Here is an 18,633-nt window from a genome sequence, read left to right on the forward strand (position 1 = left end):
CGGTGCTTGACAGGAAGGGCCCAGCGGAGCGGTGCTTGAGATGAAGGGCCCAGCGGAGCGGTGCGTGACAGGAAGGTCCCAGCAGAGCGGTGCTTGACAGGAAGGGCCCTGTTTAGCGGTGCTTGTCTTGAAGGGCCCTGTTCAGCGGTGCTTGTCACGGCGGGGCCCTGTTCAGCGGTGCTTGTCACGGCGGGGCCCAGTTCGGCGGTGCTTGTCACGGCGGGGCCCTGTTCAGCGGTGCTTGTCACGGCGGGGCCCAGTTCGGCGGTGCTTGTCTTGAAGGGCCCAGGTCGGCGGTGCTTGTAACTGCGGGGCCCAGTTCAGCGGTGCTTGTCACGGCGGGCCCTGTTCAGCAGTGCTTGTCTTGAAGGGCCCAGTTCGGCGGTGCTTATCACGGCGGGCCCTGTTCAGCAGTGCTTGTCACGGCGGGGCCCAGTTCGGCGGTGCTTGTTTCGGCGGTGCTTGTCACGGCGGGGCCCTGTTCGGCGGTGCTTGTCACGGCGGGGCCCAGTTCGGCGGTGCTTGTCACGGCAGGGCCCTGTTCGGCGGTGCTTGTCACGGCGGGGCCCTGTTCAGCGGTGCTTGTCACGGCGGGGCCCAGTTCGGCGGTGCTTGTTTCGGCGGTGCTTGTCACGGCCGGGGCCCTGTTCGGCGGTGCTTGTCACGGCGGGGCCCAGTTCGGCGGTGCTTGTCACGGCGGGGCCCAGTTCGGCGGTGCTTGTCACGGCGGGGCCCTGTTCGGCGGTGCTTGTCACGGCGGGGCCCTGTTCAGCGGTGCTTGTCACGGCGGGGCCCAGTTCGGCGGTGCTTGTCTTGAATGGCCCAGTTCGGCGGTGCTTGTCACAGCGGGGCACAGTTCGGCGGTGCTTGTCACGGCGGGGCCCTGTTCAGCGGTGCTTGTCACGGCGGGGCCCTGTTCAGCGGTGCTTGTCTTGAAGGGCCCAGTTCGGCGGTGCTTGTCACGGGGGGGCCCTGTTCAGCGGTGCTTGTCACGGCGGGGCCCAGTTCGGCAGTGCTTGTCACGGCGGGGCCCTGTTCAGCGGTGCTTGTCACGGCGGGGCCCTGTTCAGCGGTGCTTGTCACGGCGGGGCCCTGTTCAGCGGTGCTTGTCACGGCGGGGCCCAGTTCGGCGGTGCTTGTCTTGAATGGCCCAGTTCGGCGGTGCTTGTCACAGCGGGGCACAGTTCGGCGGTGCTTGTCACGGCGGGGCCCTGTTCAGCGGTGCTTGTCACGGCGGGGCCCTGTTCAGCGGTGCTTGTCTTGAAGGGCCCAGTTCGGCGGTGCTTGTCACGGGGGGGCCCTGTTCAGCGGTGCTTGTCACGGCGGGGCCCAGTTCGGCAGTGCTTGTCACGGCGGGGCCCTGTTCAGCGGTGCTTGTCACGGCGGGGCCCTGTTCAGCGGTGCTTGTCACGGCGGGGCCCTGTTCAGCAGTGCTTGTCACGGCGGGCCCTGTTCAGCGGTGCTTGACATGTGTTCCCAGGGAACCAGATCGGGCCAATATTTTCCGCTCAGTCGCCATCCGACCTTTCGCTTGCGGGGCCCTCCTGTGCTGGAGTCCTGGGCCCATGGGTGTCCTCCTTCACACCCGAAATGGGGCTGGTGGGGCCCTCCTGGGCAGGTCGCCTGCTGCCGGACTTGTCCGCCCTGCTGCCCTTGCCCTCCTTCGCCGATTCTCTGGGGCCCTTGCCTCCCTTTGTGGATGTGCCAGGTGACGGTGCCAGGGTAGTGCCTTTGGGGGCTGCCGTCTCTGGCCTCTCGCGCCGGCCCTTCCCTTTTTTAGTTTTTTTCCCAGGGGGTGGGCTGGCTGTCCCATTGCTGCTGGCCGATGTTGCTGCCCTAGAAGCTGGTGGACTCCAATAGCCCTGGACTATGGTCCTTGTAGGTGCAGGGCTTGTGGTGGCTGAGGTGCTGTTTGGACTCTTACAAGATGGAGGGGGTGGGTCAGGTGATGCAAAGAGGTTAATTTTGGAGAGGAAAAACTTTTTAGGAGCAGTGGGAAGGGTAGGTGCAGTGGGAATGGGAGTGGAGGAAGAGGATGTGGTTGTAGGAGAGTCAAGTGTGGTGTCTTTGGGTGCAGGTGCTTGTGACGGAGGCTGTCGTGAGGTGGATGGCTGTTGGGTGGGTGGCTGCCTGCGTTTGTGTGGTTTGGAAGAGGGGGTGAGAGACACACTGGGAGAGGACCCGCCTTCCTGGCCGAGCGGGCACGGGGCGAACACTGAGGGGCTGCTTGGAGGGCGGAGCTGGTGCGCTGGGTGGTGGCTGTACCTGTTGTAGCGGTGGGCACGGATGTTGCCGCCACCACAAGGGAGCTCCCTTCTGAGGACGTGTCTGTGTCGCTGACGTCTCCAAGGGTCTCCGTTGTGGAGCTCCCCTCACCCTCCGTCTCACTGGTGAGCTCGGAGTCGGTTGCATGGCCCTCCGGGGCCATGTGAGATGCAGCTCCCTCGTACTCCGATGCCACTTCTCCTCCACCTGATGATGCTAATGCACACATGAACAGGAAGGCCAAAAAAAAAGGGGGGGGGAGAAAAAATGACATGTTGAGTGCATGCATTGGCGACACCGTTGGCGGAGAGGACAGACACAGAAGCCCCCTGCACTACGCCGCGCACTCGGTGTACACTACTCAATTATTGTGACTTGGCCTACAAGCCTATGGACGACAACTGCACACATAGGTGACCCAGGGCCATGGATAGCTGTACTTAGCACCCTACAGAGGTGGGGGGCGGGGGCACAGGGCCATGCCTTACGGAGGGGCCTAGCCTACAGAAATCGCCCTGGCCTAGGGATACCCACAGCCCTCCTCCCCCACCCAGACACCTCCACTGTGCGCTAATATAGCAGAATGTGCTGGTACCCACCCCCTTGTGTCTGCTGTGATGTCCTCACGCGCCCATCCAAATCGGGGTAGGCCACTGCCAGGATCCGGGACATCAGGGGGGTCAATTGCAGTGTAGCACCCCTCCTAAGTTGGGAGGCCATCCCCAGCAGAGCCTCCGCAGTCTTTCTGCTCCCGCGGCGGATGTCCTCCCACCTCTTTCGGCAGTGGGTGCCCCGTCTGTTGTGGACCCCCAGGGTCCGGAGGTCCTTGGCGATGGCACGCCAAATGTCGATCTTCTGATGGGCGCTGACCTATGTGACATGGACAGGGTGGGAAAATAAATATCATCATTTTCTGCATGGTCGATGTGAGTGGCCCCCCCTCCCCAACCTTGCCATATGGCACATGCTCTCATCTGTCGTGCGATGCATGCCTCATTCGCTCCCCTCCCCACCATCTTTCATCCACCCCACTCAACACAGGCATTGCCCACAAAGCATGGTCCCAGTGTACTTACCTGTTGGTCTGGAGGACCGTAGAGTAGCGCATACTGGGGGAGGACCCCATCAACAAGTTTCTCCAATTCCTCAGATGTGAAGGCAGGGGCCCTTTCCCCAGTCGCAGCAGCCATTGTCTCTTCCAGACCGAGGTCACAGCAGCACTTGCAGTATAGGTCCTCTCCTGTGGATGATCAGGTCTCGAGTGATTAAGCAGATAGAAAATGGCGGTCACGCCCACGGCTGTGCGTACCGTGGCGGTGCGTATCGCGACCGCCGGCGCACATCGTCATTGGCTCCTGAGACCCATAGTGTTCAATGTTAACCAATGCTGCTTTGCGCCGGGGTCTTCGACCGCCACGGTGTGCCACGCCAGCGCATTGACCTCACATCCCATTTTCACACTTCACAGGTCAGGCAGCCGCCATTTCAAGGGCCAACATGGCTTAATTTCTACTGCGTCACACAGGCCTAGGCGTTGCATTGCCACTCATACAAGCCATTCAATGCATAGCGAATCGTGTTCTGTGCAAGCTGTGGTTACGTACCAGTGGGTTGCTTGACTCTGTGCTCCATGTTGTCCTTCCTAGGCACCGTCCGCTGGGACTTGCGAGGAGATGGAGGAATGTTCCCGTGTACAGACCGCTGGTGGACCTGTTGACAATGGAAGAAAGACATGTCATACTGACATACAGACTTGACCGAGCCACTATACAGGAACTGTGTGCCCAGCTGGAGCCAGACCTGATGTCCCCCATTCGCCAACCCACAGGGATTCCCCCTCTGGTGCAGGTTCTGTCAGTACTCCATTTTTTGGCAAGTGGATCATTCCAAACAACAGTGGCCATATCATCAGGGATGTCTCAGCCTATGTTTTCTAAGGTTTTGTCCAGAGTGTTGTCTGCCCTGATGAAATACATGCGGAGCTACATTGTTTTCCCTGAGGTGGGCGATTTGGCTACAGTGGAGGGTGATTTCTATGCCCTTGGCCATATCCCCAGCATCATTGGTGCCATTGATAGGACCCTTGTTGCTTTGGTTCCCCCCAGTGAAAGTGAGCAGGTGTACAGGAACAGAAAAAGTTATCATTTGATGAATGTCCAGGTGGTCTGTTTGGCTGACCAGTACATCTCCCATGTAAATGCCAAGTTCCCTGGGTCAGTGCATGACGCGTACATCATGCGAAATAGCAGCATCCCTTATGTGATGGAACAGCTACAGAGACACCGTGTGTGGCTAATTGGTGACTCTGGTTACCCCAACCTGTCGTGGCTACTGACCCCAGTGAGGAATCCCAGGACAAGGGCAGAGGAACGGTACAATGAGGCCCATGGGCGTACTAGGAGGGTGATCGAGCGGACCTTCGGCCTCCTGAAGGCCAGGTTTAGGTGCCTGCATATGACAGGTGGATCCCTAATGTACTCACCAAAGAAGGTGTGCCATATCATCGTGGCCTGCTGTATGCTTCACAACCTGGCTTTGCGACGCCAGGTGCCTTTCCTGCAGGAGGATGGTCCAGATGGTGGTGTTGTAGCAGCTGTGGAGCCTGTGGAGAGTGAAGAGGAGGAAGACGACGGGGACGACACAGACAACAGGGACACAGTGATACAACAGTATTTTCAGTAGCACACAGGTACGAATCAACCCCACCATTTTACATTTACTTAAAGTCTCCTGCCTCTCTACTGTATGTGTTTCCCCCCAGTTCCTGTTAACTGAGTTGTGACTTTCCCTTCCGTTTTCAGAGCTGTGGGCCCCACTGCGTGACCTCTGCTTTGTTTGCCCATGGACTACAGCTGTGTGACAGTGGTATGTTGTCATCACAATGTAACTGAACATTTTGGCACCGTTATGTCTAATACATTTGTTCAAAATACAAGCAGACTCCAGATTTTTTAAGTGCAATAAGTGATTTTATGAAAGTGCTAAATTTAGGGACATGATTGTAAAACGGTGATGGGTGATGGTGGAGTAATGTCCATGGCAGAGTCCAGTTTTCAGTCTCACAGGTGCATTGTCCATATGCCTGTGGAAGGATGGAGCAGGGGCAGTTTAAGTTTGGACAGGGTGACAATGTGGGACAGTGGGATGACATCAGGGGGAATCGTTTGCTGGCGGGGGTCTTGGCATCCTACTCTGTCTTCTTCCGAGATCTCAGGTACAGCTTGCGGGGTGGTTTTTCACCTGCAGGAGGTGGGGTTCTGGTGGTCTGTCATTGTGTGGGGGCCTCCTGTCCACTAGCGCCGGCGGAGGTGGTAGCCTGGTCTGGGTCCATGCTAGTGACAGGGGCCCTTTGTGGTGCCACATGGTCCCGCAATGTCATGACTATCTGGTTAAGGGCCACTACGATGGTCCCCATTGCGGAACTAATGTTTCTCAGTTCCTCTCTGAACCCCATGTACTGTTCCTCCTGCAGTACCTGGATCTCCTGGAACCTGGCCAGTACCGTAGCCATCGTCTCCTGGGAGCGGTGGTATGCTCCCATGATGGAGGAGAGGGCCTCTTGGAGAGTCGGTTCCCTGGGCCTGTCCCCCACCTGTCGCACAGCAGCCCTCCCAGTTCCCCTGTTTCCCTGGGCCTCTGTCCCCTGGACCGTGTGCCCACTACCACTGCCCCCAGGTCCCTGTTGTTGTTGGGGTGGTGGGTCAACCTGGGTGCCCTGTAGTGGTGGACACACCGCTGATTGACGTGTCCTGGAGACAGAGGCATGGGCCCGCTGGGTGGGAGCTGTGCTGGTGTTCCCAGAGGGGGTTAGGTCTGCTGTAGCCTGTGGCTGTCTGTGGGGAACCGACTGTCCCAAGGTCCCCGATGGGCCGGGCTGGTCATCTGGGTCCAGGGAGACAGAGCTGCTGTCATCACTGGGGGCCTCTTCTGGGGGTGGGATGGACATCTCTGGACCCTCCTGGGCGGTGTGGTGGCGTTCGAGTCCTGCAGGGGTATAAGAGTATGGTTATTGCTTCTGTGTGTGCCATTTCGTGTAATGGGTGGGTGGCCGTGTACCCCAGTGCTGGCATTCCCTTGTGGGGGCTTTTGTGACGGTGGCTTGTGGGGGAGATGGGTATGTGCAGTGGGCATGCTTTGGTGATGGGTGTCCATGCTTTGGGGACGCATGCAAGGCTAGGTTTTGGGATGGGTGGGTTGTGATGGTGAGCCATTTGCAAGGAGTTGGTGTGATGGGGGTGGGGGTATGATTTGGCATGCAGGTGGGGTGGGGGGAATGAAGTAGTGAAGATTTGACTTACCAGAGTCCATTCCTCCGCCTACTCCTGCGAGGCCCTCAGGATGCAGGATGTGCAAGACTTCCTCCTCCCATGCTGTGAATTCTGGGGGAGTAGGTGGGGGTCCGCCGGCAGTCTTCTGCACCGCGATGTTGTGCCTTGATACGATGGAACGCACCTTCCCCCGCTTCCTGATGTCGTCCCGATTTCGTGGATGCTGTCCCACAGCGTTGACCCAGCGTTGACCCTGTCCACTATTCTTTGCCATAGCTCCATCTTCCTGGCAATGGTGGTGTGCTGCACCTGTGTCCCGAAGAGCTGGGGCTCTACCCGAACTGTTTCCTCCACCATGACCCTGAGTTCTGCGTCAGAGAACCTGGGGTGTCTTTGGGGTGCCATGGGGTGGTGTGGATGAGGTGAGGGGTGGTGTATGTGTTGTAGAGTGTGGTGAGTGTGGTGGTGTATGGTGTTTTGTGCGTGGATATTGTGTGGGTGATGTTGTGATTTGCCTCTGTGTGATGGTCTACTCTATTCTGTGCTGTCTCTCTCTGTCCTTCAGTCGCAATTGTGGTTGTAGGGGTTTGTGGGTGATGTGGGTGTGTGTTTTATATTTAATTGGGTGTGTGGGAGTGGTGTGTGTATGTGTCTCAGGTGTGTGTATTTTGAATTGTCCAATGTGGCTGTGTTTTGTAGAGGTGTGTGTATTTTGAGCGCAGCGGTGTGTACCGCCAATGGAATACCGTGGTTGAAAGACCGCTGCGGGGATTTGTGGGTCGGAATGACATGGGCGTATTTCTGTTGGCGTGACGGTGGAGGTTTGGTCATCGCCAGTTTTTCGCTGGCCGTTGCTGTGTCGGAATTTTGTTGATGTCGGGTTTTTGGCGGTTTGCCAGTTGCGGGTCAGAATGACCGTGGCGGTTTACCGTGACCGCGGCGGTGTTATGGCGGTCTTCTGACCGGCGGTAAGCGCCTTTTACCGCCGGGGTCAGAATGACCCCCAAAATGTTGTGGGGAAGGGTGGCTGATCTTAAGGATAAGCTACCATGTGTCCATGTAGTTCATACATTAGGACACCAACGTGTAGGAATACACGTTGCCGGCAATACATTGGCTGATGAAGCGGCCAAAGCATCAGTAGCTATGGCTTCTGTGGCTGCAGTGACTCGTTCTCGGACAAGGTTGGATAATGAAATACTGATTGCCGTTAAAGCTTCGGCTGCAGGCAAGACCCTTCCGAAAGGATACCCTACAAACTATACTTACCATATCAGTGCACAGAATGTTGCTTATGCAACAATTCCTGGAGTTGGAGATCGAGTGATCCCCAATGAAGACCAGAGATTAGAGCTGATTACAGCCGCACATGAGGGTGTCGTTTCTGCACATGCTGGTATACAGGCCACGATAACAATTCTACAGCAACGATACTGGTGGCCTGGTCTATGCAGATGGACTAAACAGTATGTCCTTTGCTGTGACATTTGTCAGCAGATTAAGGGCTCTAATCTCAAACGCCCTCCGCAGACATGCCTCTTAGTGTCAGACAAACCACTCCAGTGTGTGTACCTAGACCATTGTGGTCCCTTACAGCCTGATGGTGCATACAAATACATTTTAGTGGCTGACGATTCCTGTTCTAGATTCCTGTGGGTATGGCCACAGCAGTCGGCTGACGCCCGGACTGTTATAAAAGATTTGCTGATCTTTATCGGTACATATGTGGTTGCAGCATTCCATTTGGACCACGGCCCTGCATTTGCCTCTAAAGCATTCAGGGACACCATGGGGACGATGGGTGTTGAACTCCGTTACTCCTCACCATACCATCCCGAGGGAAATTCGGTCGTGGAGAGGCGGAATCGTGATCTAAAGCAGTCCTTAACAGCTCGAGTATTAGGTTCAGGCCGCAGTTGGTTACATCACCTATATGGGGTCCAGAGAGCACTGAATAATCTGCCAAGACGGCCCTTGGGGGGAAAGTCTCCATATGAGGTTCTCTTTGGGATACCTATGTATGTCCCCGATCTTGATGCCCCTGGTATGGTGGCAGCAGACACACCATTTGACATAAAAGAACGTCTCACTGTTTTACAGGAGCTTCAACAATTTTGTGATGATAAATCATCTGCAAGTGCTGCCACCTTAGGAATAAGGGACTTGGGGAAAACTTCGACTGGCTGGATTCCTAACGTTGGGGATCTGGTTTGTGAGAAGATAGCTGTGAAAAAGGAGTTCGGTCCATCATACAGAGCACCTGTCCCGGTCTTGGGAATAAAAGGCACCAGGACTGTTATCCTACCACATTGTCCGGTTCTAAATCGAATAGATTCATCTCCATTGATGACATCAAATTACACCATGTGGCCGATACTTCACAGTAGACCAGGAGGTCCCTTGGGTGGTTCCCGATCCCCTCTCACTACCCAACAGGACATCCATCTACATAGTAGGATGAACATCACTGCTACTGACTATGCAACTATGTCAACTGCTGTTCCAGACACTTCCTCGACCATGGGGAGGGCGGAAAATGAACTTTTGTTAATTCCAGTCACAGCTTCAATGACCACCCCGCTTCAAGATTTGGCTGTATTTTATACGAACACTTCCACGACTAATGACGTTGTCTATCATGAACATCCACGAGCGGTGGATCAGAATTCAGCGGGTCCTGTGTTTGCAGAGACTTCCTCTGGCTGTTTCGTAGACATTAATGATTTTTCTTCGGATTCATCTTCGACTGTGATTAACGAACTTTCAAAAAGTAGTAAGCTGTACCGATGGCTTAAAAATAACTATTTGATCTACCCATTGAACTATCTATGGTTCTGTTTGACATTTATTGCATTATTTTTATGGATTGGTTTTGTGACTGTTTTCTTTTTGCTGATTAATGGTCACTATATTGCTGATCGCTTCTCTGTGGAGCCTGTTGATGAAATTTTAACACCACATCATTCTTCACATAAGGTCCGACGAGGTTTGTCCCCTGTAAATATTACAGCTATACCAATTACTGATGGGATTGTGTGGGACAAAGTTCCATTCAATATATATGGGCCTACAGAGATTATTCAAATACCATACGTGTTCAAAATTTCAATGTCTGATGTTATTACACCTAATGTTGTCTCTGATGATTGGGATGTCCGAACAGTTGATTCCATGCTAGCTGAAATGAAGGACTATTCCACTTTTGGAAGTGATGATGTATACCATTATACAATGAATTATGGGGAAATGTTCTGCTATAACAATTGGGGACATCACTACCTACACTGTGCAACTAGATATAGGTCTCTCTTGAATTACACACAGTGGGAACACTGTTCTACACCACAGATGGGGAGTCCAAAGTATTACAGCGATAAATTTACATACTTTTCCGGGCATGATACAAAAAAGCAGAGTCCTATTATTTTAAGATACCTCCAGCACAAATTAGAAATTTTTTGCTAACAGATACGAAAGTGATTTATTCAGATCCCTTTGTTTCCTGGCTCTCGCTTGAGGGTTACGAATATTGGAAAGATACTATTGATTTGAAAAGTGTATGGGGGACACAAGATTGGCAGATACAGGGTACGGAGGCTTTGTTTCGTGCATGCCTGATTCCTGTGCAAATGATTTTCTTAAATGACACTATTGAGCAGACATCCTGTCTGGGGTTAGCAAAAATTAAAGACCTGAACACGCCCAGTATCCCTACTCCGACAAAATTTAGAGATTGGCAACACTTTCTTAATGTCACAGAAGACAGGCTAGATGCAATGGCTAAGGCTGGTACCTATAATTCTTCACTTTCCCGTCCCGGCGGGTGGTTGGTATGGCCCACCGATAATGATGAGTGTCAAAAGCGTTTCTTGAACTCTTCAGGGGGTTTTTCCATTCACAGGCCTGACCCTCGCTTTCTATCGGGTCAACATAAAGGTATAATTACAACATACAGTGTGGGTAAGCTGTGCCAGCAATGGGTGCAGACAAACATGTTAACAGCGGTTAAGAAACACCTGAACACTCTTTCTGACAGTATAGACTTACAGGATTTCCTGTTAGGTCCTAGGAAACAGCGCTCAAAACGGTTTTTATATGCTATGTACAATGAAATTTGGAAACTTTCCCAGATTGAGGCTGCTGCACGTTTAAGGCAACTAGATAGGGAGAATTTGGAAAAAACATTAGCTGTTGTCGACAATGGCATGAACACGCTGTCCAACAGAATTTATTCACTATCAAATAGAGAGTCATCTGCTATTGATATTACTCAGACAGACTTGTCCCAATTATATCATGGGCAAACACAGCTATGTTCCATCATGCAGCTGGGTTGGACATTACAGACACTGAAAAGTGGCCACATTCCATGGAGGTACATTAATGGGAGTGAACTATTCCCTGCTTTTAATTGTTCCAGGGAACAAGAGACAATGGCTAAAAGGAAGGCTTGTTTCACCCTGCTTCAAGTAGAGAAATTAGATAAGTTGCCCTTCACAGTAGCAGAGAGTCCTTCAACTATCTGGCTCTTGCACGTCATTATTAATTTACCGATTTTGACATTTCGTTTCTCGAGCTGCCTGAAACATCTTGCAGTGGGACGTTACGAGCAGCTAGGAGATACCTTTATTAAGGAAGAGTGGGAGTTGCCCTTTGACTATAGATGTCTGAATGGTGAACAGGAGGTCTTTCTTAGTGGTAGTGAGTGTGAGACTGCTGTTCGTCATTCTACCATATGCAAACAGGTGTCTCTTCACGGTCTTTGCAATGCGGGGGTCGCAAATTTGGCCTGTTTTCTGAAGGGTACTCCCGTCCCCTTGATTCGTCCAGTATTTCATGTACTTTCCAATGGCAGTTATGTGGTACTGAACGATGAAAGCTGTTGCGGCTTGTGACCTGGAATTGCCTACGCAATCTTAGTCACGAAGGTCGTTACGTGTTGTGGACATGTTTTGTTTCCCCCCACACGAGAGATAAAAGTATCTGAAATGTGGCCCCACATAGATACTATTAATGTGAACTATGACAAGTTGAATAGACTAAAGGCGCTATTGTTTCAGAAACAGGTCGCCTTGACATCCGCAAAAGAGACGTATGCTCTCCAGATTGCGAGATCATCAGCCGAGATACAATCCCTTTTAAATACTGATTTCCCCAAACACTTTGGAGAGCTGATATCCAGAATATTCAATGCTTCGAGCACAACTGGGATTGTTCATTTCTTTAAGGCTGTCGGGTCTGGTTTCGTGTCCATCTTCCAGACTGTGTTCGGAGTCATCCCATCAGCCACCCATTCTCTCTTTTCCTTTTTTTTTTTTTAAATTATTTTTATTATTGGAAGGAAACATATAACACATATATTCTTAAGTCATTTTACACTGAAGACTTAAAATATTTTTTCAGGACATAGAGTGGAAGAGACAAGAGGAAGACATCACCCAGTTACATTGTACATAATACAAAACCTAACCACCCCTCAAATCCTATCTAAAGATGGAGCTCATTAATTCAGAGGGGGGGGGGTGGCCCCAATCGTTATGGACCTGTATCCAAGCCTGAAATGGACCCCATATTGCCTTCCCTTTCCTCCTAGCCTGTTTCCCCTTCCGTTCATACAATGCCATCTCCAAATGATATACAGACAGCAGCCTAGCCAACCATTGTTGCCAGGATGGGGGTCGTAAATCCAGCCATGCTGTTGATATACAGATTCGAAACACCGCCATAGCTACGAAGATAAATGCTCTATGTGATCCAGATATTTCGCCATCAGTCCCAAAGACCATGATCTCAGATGTAAGGACAAAATCATATCTCAAAACCTCCTTCAAAACAGATTGAATGCCTTCCCTTGAGGCCTTTAATTCCCCGCAGGTAGCCATCATATGTATGATGTCTGAACCATACATCCCACACCTTGGACAGTTTATTCCTGACACACATCCCCATTTGGCGAGGTGGGCTGCTGTATGATACAGATCAAACATAGTCTTGCAGTGTTGCCCTTGCAGGGAAGATGACAGTAGAATAGTGCATCCCAACTCCAGTGACCTCATAAAGTTATTACTCCCATCTACCAACTTCTTGCTCCACCTCTCCTTATTCTTTTCTAGATCATCTGATTGTTCTACCAATAAGAAAGGATAACTTGACCTAATAGTTATACTGGGATTAGCCAGAATATCATTCAGCAGTTGGTTACTTTTGAATCCCTGGATCCCCCCTGTTTTTTTCCCTAAAAAATCCCTTATCTGTAGATATTTGAAGAAGTCCCTTTTCTCTAGACCATACTGTTCCTGAAGATCTCGAAACGCCTTGACCCCTGAATTATCAAAAAAGTGTCCTAACCTGGTTATACCTAAGGTGGACCAATTTGCCATATACTTATCATGAAATATTTCAGGGAGCAGTGGATTCTTCTTGATCATGGTATAATAATTGTATCTACCAAATCCTTTCTTTTTATACCATAATCGCCAGCACTTATGAGCCGCTCCCAAAACCTTATACCTAGTTTTCTTATAATATCCAGGCTCGTGATATGTTACCAGGCACCCATTGGCTACTGCTCCTATTTGCAACTCGTATATATTGGGGCGGTCCACTTTTATACCTCCTTCTTTATTAGGCCCCCATAACGGGCGCATGTACTGGAAAGCTGCTGCCATTTGATATAATTTTATATTCGGTAAGGACCACCCACCCCTTTCCCGAGGAAGAGACATAAATTTGCTTGATCTCCTACACTTACCATATGCCCATATAAATCTCATGATTACTCTATCGATCTCTTTAAATTTTAAGTTATTAAAGTTCAATGGTATAGCGCGAAATAGATACAACAGCTTCGGAAGGAAGATCATCTTTACCATATTGCATCGCCCTACAATAGTTAAATGCAGGTTATTCCATCTGCACATATCTTCTCTAAATTTGGCAAGTATAGGATCTATATTTAAATTGACAACTTCATCTACCTTTGGTGTAATATTAATACCTAGATATACTGCATGATCCACCCTCCGTGTGTCTTTAGTATTTGTGTATTGATTAGCCAACAGCTGTGTTTTAGCTCCATTTAACAGGTATCCGGAAAACCTTCCGAATGTTTTCGTCACCACTTCAATCTCTCTCAGTGCTGAATCAGGAGAGGGAGTTAGTATGGCTATATCATCTGCATATGCTAAGACTTTGGTATCCCATCCCTGCCTATGGATTGGTGGAATCTTACTGTTTTCTTCCAACTGTCTCAGCAGAGAGTCTATATACAGAGCAAACAGGAGGGGAGAGTATGGGCATCCCTGCCTGGTACCTCTCCTAATCGAAATACTCTCAGATTGTCCTCCTATTAGTTGTATTCTCACAGCCGGGGATCTATATAAAGCCCTTACTGCTATAATAAATTTCTTCCCTAGCCCATAATACTCCATAACGTACCACAGATACTTCCAATTCACCCGATCGAATGCCTTCTCTGCATCCAAAAATGCAGCCGCCATAGGTTCTTTTGCTACTTCCGTAGAGTCAAAAAGTGCTAAAACTCTCTGGATATGATTAGTTGTATCTCTTCCTGGGACAAACCCATGCTGCCGCGGTGAAACCAGCTTCTTAATCACCAGCGATAATCGAGCTGCCAAGATCTTTGAATATATTTTAGCATCACTATTTATTAATGTGATCGGGCGATATGAGGCTGGATTTAACGGGGTTTTCCCTTCTTCTGAAACACAACTATATTAGCCAGATCCCAAGATGCGGGGATTTTCCCTCCATTCTGTACCTGAGTATACAGCTCTAACATAACCGGAAGTAACAATAGTTTAAAGGTTTTATAAAATTCTAAGGGGATCGAATCAGGACCAGTAGCTTTCCCTGTGGGCAGATTACTCGTTGCCATTTCTATTTCTGAAATATCTATCTGCTCTCCCAGGCGTGACTTGTCGCTCTTATCTAGTTTCTCCATCTTAATGGGGTATAAGAACTCTAAAATATCTTCATCCGAATATACTGATGTTTCATCATAAAGTTCCTGATAATATCCATGGAACACCTTTCTAATTCCGCTCACTTCTGATATTGTCTGTCCTTGCCGGTCTGAAATCTCCCTGATAACCCCAGCCGCTGTTTTCTGGGTTGTCCGTATCGCTAGCAGCCGCCCAACTTTTTCTCCAAACTCAAACCCTTGTGCACGCTGTGTTAAATATTTCTCTGCTATTCTTTTGGCTGTGACCTCATTTACTGCCGCTTTTACTATGGCAATTTCTTCCTGCGCTCTCCTTATATCTACTCCCGTTTCTATAGCTATAGCCAGTTTGTCTTTCTGCAAACCGCAACTTTGCTTGGGACTCTATTATTCTCCCTCGAGCATCCTTCTGCCTTTTAATACTAAAACTTAGTGTTTCTCCACGAATACATGCTTTCAGAGTATCCCAGACTATCTCTACTGAGGCTGACCCCTGATTAAACCCCAAAAAGTCAGTTATCAACTTACTCATATGCTCACAGTATTCTGGGTCTTTTAGAAGTCCCCTTTCAAATGTCCATCTACTAACTAACTTTTGGTTCTAACCCATCCAACTCCACATCCAGGACTAAAGGATTATGATCTGATACCATCCGTGAATACAACTCAATCCTGGCTTGTTTTAGAAATACAGGAGAGATTAGAAAATAATCAAGTCGTGCTAATTTCGCATGAGGGGCCGAATAATAAGTATATCCGGGGTCGGGCATCCACTAACCCTAATTCTTGCTGAATAGCACCCATTGCCTTATATACCCGAGGTTTACGCCCCTGATACTTCTCAGTTGTGGATGTTAATAAATCCTGTAGTCCCTCCCATGATCCATTAAAGTTAAAATCACCACATATAATGTAGGGAGGGGCCCATCCTGTTAACTCGATAGCGAGGGCATCAACTACTGTTGAGTCGTCCGTGACTACCCCATATACGGAACATAATGTAAAGCTATTATGCCGTACCTACATTCTACTATTACCCATCTTCCACCTGTATCTGCCTTCTGCAGAGTAAATTTTAATTTATTAGTCCGATCTAGAATTGCCACTCCTTTAGTTCTAGCTTCTTGTTTTGACCAAGCAATTACCTTCATACCAAGCAAGTTTTTATATTCCACATGTGTTTCTTGTAGGCAGAAAATATCTGCCTTAAACGTTTTTAATTCTTTGGCCACTCTCCTTCTTTTATGAGGATCATTCAGTCCACATATATTGACTGACACAATTCTAAGTCTAGCCATAGCCCTTCCTTTTTGTAATTTCAAATCTTTTCTCTTTGGGATCCCTCAGGTTTACATATTTATCTGCACCATCTCTTAGATTCTCTTTCCTTCCTTTTCCACTTCCTCGCCCCATATCTCTCACCTCCATTAATCGTTTCTTTTCCATTTTCTTCCCATGATTCACCTCTGTCCCTCCCCCCACCCCCTCCTGCTTCCCCCTTCCCATCCCCCCTCCCCCACCCAGGACTAGTCTCCCCTTACCCCCTCCCTGACCCCCTCCCGCCCCCCCTGATACTGGTCCCCCACCCTGTTGAGCAATCAGACCCCTAATGGCCTGAATGTTGGTGTTGTGTATGCATCGGCCTACCCACCCACCGGTACCCTAAGTGCCTTTACCTTCCCTGTACTTCTATACTCTATAAATTGACCCCCATCAAATATTCTTTTGCCTTAATTTCTGAGGTAAAAACTTTCACTTTTTCATTCATTATTGTTTTTAGCCTAGCAGGGGCCAACAGATAAGCCTCCTCTCCTTTCTCGAAAAATGGCTTAATAAGCTGCCGGAGCCGCCATCTCCGCTCCACCGTGGCGTGACAGAAATCGGGGCGGGTGAAGAAGGTAACCCCGTTACAGGAGCGTGGGGTATTGGGAGGAGTCTTATCAGCTATCTCCTGTCATACCAGATAGTTCCCAAAATATACCAGGATCACTCTTGGGTATTTAGCATCCGCCCGTTGACCCCCCTCCCGTCGGTTTGCCGGGAACCTATGGACCCTCTGCACCTCATTGTCCCAGTCCCGACCCCCCAGTTCTGGAAAGGCCCCACGCAAAAGAGTAACCATGTATGCCTGCATATTGTTCCCTTCTAGTCCTTCTGGTATACCCAGAAATCGAAGATTGTTCCTTCTCTGTCTATTTTCCAAATCTTCTATTTTCCACATCACATCCGTCAGTTGTCCATGTCTAGCAGTATTCTGCTCTTTGAGAGTATCCATTTCCTCCTCGACTGCCACTATCCGATCTTCCATAGAGCATAGCTTAGCTTTAATTTCCATGCATGATTTTGCTACCTTACGGACCGATCCTTGCAGTCTCTTTGTAGCAACCCTTGCCCGCCGACTTTCGATTCTAGTCTCTGTTTGTAACTCTTTAATTGAGCTGTATATTGACTGCAATATCCCCGCCTCGGTGCCCATCACATGAATATTACCGGAATTGCCCATGCTCCCGGCTGTAGCTCCCAAATCACTTCCATTTTTATCATTGGCGGGGCTTTGGTTGCCAACGGTAGGAGTTTCTGCTAAGCCGATCCCAGAGTAATCCCACCTTAAAGTCCTACCACTCATAGATGCAGTGTTTTCCGAGCCCTCTTGTAAGCCAGAACGTGATTTAACAAATTTCCGTTGACGAGCCTTACGTACTGTAAGTTCACCACTTGGAGATTTGTTGCCTGCCTCAGATGTCTCACTCTCATCAGTTCCACTAAAACTGCAGTCGGCGCTGCCGAGATCAGACTCTTCCGTCAGGGAGTAAAACTTCTCACTACTATCTTTGCCCCAGTCCATTAGTTGGGGATTTTTCCCCCCCATGATTTTATCCCATTTTTTAGGGCTACTTAAGGGGTTAGTAAGATCGTTCTCCTCTGCTATAGGTCCTGATGAGCTTCCAGTTTTTCCCTTATTTTGATAGTCCAGCTGCTCACTTTGATCCGTTTGTTGAATTTGTAGCTGTCCATTTCCGGGGAGACCAGGCACCTTTTCCATTGTCTCCCTGCTGATGTCTTGGATTTCTGACGGGCTCTCTATGGATTTATCACAATGATCTTGGTTTCCAATACTTAGCTCCAGGGGAGTAGGTTCTTTTCCTGACCAATTATTTTCAGGGGAGGGGGTTGCATTTACAGTAGAGGTACCTTTTACCCCACCTGTAAGAAAGGCCTTAATAGTAGATTGATTTTATCTTTCAATTTACTTTCCAACAGGGAGGTAGTACTGTCACTTATCTTGGCATCTTTCATCAGTCCTGAACTATTTTTCCCACCCGCTTTACCAGTTGTAGACATCGGTCGTTTATTTAAACCTGCTGACTCTCCTTTATCCCTGCCAGTACGTGTGGTCTTAGCGCCCTCACTTTTGTCTCCCAGATTCCTACAAACTTTGGGTGCCATATTTGTTATTATAGTATGAGATAACAATCTCATGAATCTTGTTATACCCACCGCTATAGCCAATGCCTCTGTTATTGTTTGTTTAATCACACTCCTCGATGGCCATGGGGGAGTAGACATATGCCAAGATACATTACTATGTATGATCGAGAGCATTAAGGCCTCCCAGGACTCTTCCTCTCCCCTCCCCTGAATAATATACTCTTTTCAGACCTTTTTAGATCCTTCTCCTCTATTTTCCTGATGGTGGGAGAAGGGGAACAGGAAAAAGAGAAAAAAAACTAGCAGAATCAGATACCGCTGGCTGAAAAAAAAAGATAATTCCCCTGGATAGCCACAGAGTTAGAAAAACCAGGGGGGTTTTTCATCACCTCGGGATAGTGTCCTTTTTTTTTTTTTACGAAGTTTTTATCTACCTTGCTGACACATGGTACTTGGGCGTGCTCCGCTGACTTCAGTTCTTACTGTGTTGCTCCAGCCCTTACTACCTACAGCCAGGGCACCCCTGTGCTCCTTGCCATAGATAGACGCTCCTTGTTATGCTTGTTATGCTCGCGCGGAGCTATGTGCCAAGATCCTGTGAGGAAGCGACAGCCACTATATGCAGCAAAGGCGGCAACGACTGCAGGTATGCACCAGAGTCCTCGTTGTGGTGGCTGTCGCGGTGAAAGAGAGCGGCAGCCACTTTAT

This window comes from Pleurodeles waltl, chromosome 6 (assembly GCF_031143425.1).
Source record: "Pleurodeles waltl isolate 20211129_DDA chromosome 6, aPleWal1.hap1.20221129, whole genome shotgun sequence".
In the NCBI taxonomy this organism is placed as follows: Eukaryota; Metazoa; Chordata; class Amphibia; order Caudata; family Salamandridae; genus Pleurodeles; species Pleurodeles waltl.